The 2,500-nt window shown below is 35.6% G+C and overlaps 1 protein-coding gene across 1 annotated transcript in view; it reads right to left on the bottom strand.

The window, feature by feature from the left end:
- The window catches only part of LOC125035338 (buccalin-like), an 18,531-nt gene that overhangs the window by 3,666 nt on the left and 12,365 nt on the right, over positions 1-2,500 (bottom strand). The window lies entirely within an intron of this gene.

Here is a 2,500-nt window from a genome sequence, read left to right as displayed (position 1 = left end):
TGTATCCACTCTTTATACCCGATATCCACTTGCAATCCAAGCAGCCCCATCGCCGCCACTTCAGGCTTAGCAACAATAGAGGATTATCATTATTTTTATTAATATGACTAATGCCTGTATGTATGAACGTAGGTGACCTTTTGTGTATATTGACTAGCGTGTGGGGGAGGAGATTATGTTTGTTTGTTTTTTGTTTGTTTGTGTGTTTGTCTGCGCGCGCGCGTGTATGTGTGTGTACGTGCATATGTGTGTTTTGTATGTGTGATTTAGTCTAACTAAACAATTTTTTTTTATCACGAAGCACTCTTCAAAATTATATTATATTATAAATCTCTTCAAAGCTACGTCATATGAAATCTCTTCAAAGCTTAACCTACCTATTTTCAAAAGATTAACACAGTGAAAAAAATAACATATATGTTAGTAACGTCATTAGCTTCTTATATCTTTAAAAATAATCCTATCTTACATTAAGATCATTTCCTATTCTGCCACGAAATTGTGTCCATGATATACAATCAAAACATCTCTGTGTCTTGACCCATTATACGCAAACACTAATAATCAACCAGAAATATACACTTAATACCACTGATACATACAAACTGACTCACAAAGCAATACATCACCAACTCTGCCAACATTTTTTTCCTAATAAACAAGTAACTAAATAGTATTTGAATTTAATAAAGGAATGGCGAAAAGACATATTGGCAAGGGTAAAGCAATCGATATTGTATATGTAATATTTTTCTTCTCATCCTATAAGTATACATATATCAGTATGTCTAAATGCAACAGTTTATATCAATGTTCCTAATTACAATATTAATTTCTTAGCATTCCTTTATATTCCTTTATATCAGTCTGCATTATATACATTTATGAACATAGGAGACATATTTGTCTATCTCTATATAGTCGTGTGTGTGTGTATATGTGTTAGCGTGTGTGTGTTTGTTTGTTTGTTTGTTTGAATGTGTATGTGTGTGTGTGTGTGTGTGTGTGTGCGTGTATGTATGTGTGTGTGTGTGTGTGTGTATGTGCGTGTATGTGTGTATGTGTGTGTGTGTGTGTGTGTGTGTGTGTGTGTGTGTGTGTGCGTGTGTATGTATGTATATTCTTCAGATACCTGCCTGTCCCCGCACACACATAAGCAGCTAGAGTAAACACCAATCACGCTTGAGATCGCTGGCAATAGAGCAAATCCGAATAATACGTCCCATCCAGGCAGAGAGACTCACGCCGTATAAATTAGGATAGGCCGGTGATCGAGCGAGTGTCAGGGTGGACCTAATATCCGGAGTCACTACGGATTTTTAGTGATCCTTGGGGATTTTCAGGATTTGCCGTGACGAAAGATCCTTGTCTAAATTTACATGTTTTGCGGCTGGTCGACATAAACAGCTTGTGTTCTGGTCTGTCTGCGCGTGAAATTTTCTTCTAATATGTTATTTTTTTCTAATGTTTCCTCTTTTATAGACGTTTTAGCGGATTTTTATTGGCTAATCGCATATATCAATGTGTGTTATATGCTAAATTATGTGTTATGGATCTGAAATGAAATACCAATATTCCAATAAAAAGGCCCTCTAACTTTTCCAGTTTTAAATCTGAATGTTTTGTAAACCTAGTAATACACGGATAGGATAGAACATAATTATATATCTCATAATCCTTACTTTATCGCAGTGGTAGGATAATAAACTATCTTTCTAACTACCGGTTTATAATCAGATCAGAGACAAGGAATTTAATCAATTGTAATGGCTGTACAAGACATGAAACACTTTGTGTAAATATTGACAATACTCCCCACGCGAATATAACTAGTTATCATTCTACACGTTTCACATAGGCTGTTTTGTTAACATTCACCTGGAAACGATTATCTCAAGGCAACATCACATTCCTTGACCAAAGGTAAAGACTGATAGAAATAAAGGTAAAATACTCTCCTCTCGCTAAGTTCTACCGTTGAGTATAATGGAAATTAGGTTTGGGATCTCGTGTTATATCTTACTGTGGCTGTCTTATATTTCAAGATCAATATGGTTTTGTCTTTGTATTATCTTATATTAGAATGCTGAAAGATAGTGCCAGCGGTAACGGGTTCGGATACGCCTTCACTTGTATCAAGGAAGCCAAAGCTATTTACTCGAAGAACAATATTCTGGCGATGAAAAATAGACATGTGTCCTATTATGATAAAAATCAGGTTCCGTAAGACATGGAAAGCTAGTCAATCTTACATTCAGATACATTCTCTCTATGTCCTTCCATGTAAATATTCAACAACTTCAGAGAGCATGAGAAATTAAGCATACGAGAGGAAGTATGAGACATTATCTTGAGTCATTTTTACTTATTGGCTACGAGATAAGGCAAATGCACAACTTCATTACATATCTTAGTTATGCCACGGCTTAATTATACATATTAGTTATAACGATCAGCATCCACCTTCAGCCTTACGCACCTAACTCTATCCTAATGTAGC

This window comes from Penaeus chinensis, chromosome 19 (assembly GCF_019202785.1).
Source record: "Penaeus chinensis breed Huanghai No. 1 chromosome 19, ASM1920278v2, whole genome shotgun sequence".
Taxonomy (NCBI): Eukaryota; Metazoa; Arthropoda; class Malacostraca; order Decapoda; family Penaeidae; genus Penaeus; species Penaeus chinensis.
The sequence above is the reverse complement of the archived record's forward strand: the minus strand, read 5'-3'. Positions and strand labels throughout refer to the sequence as shown.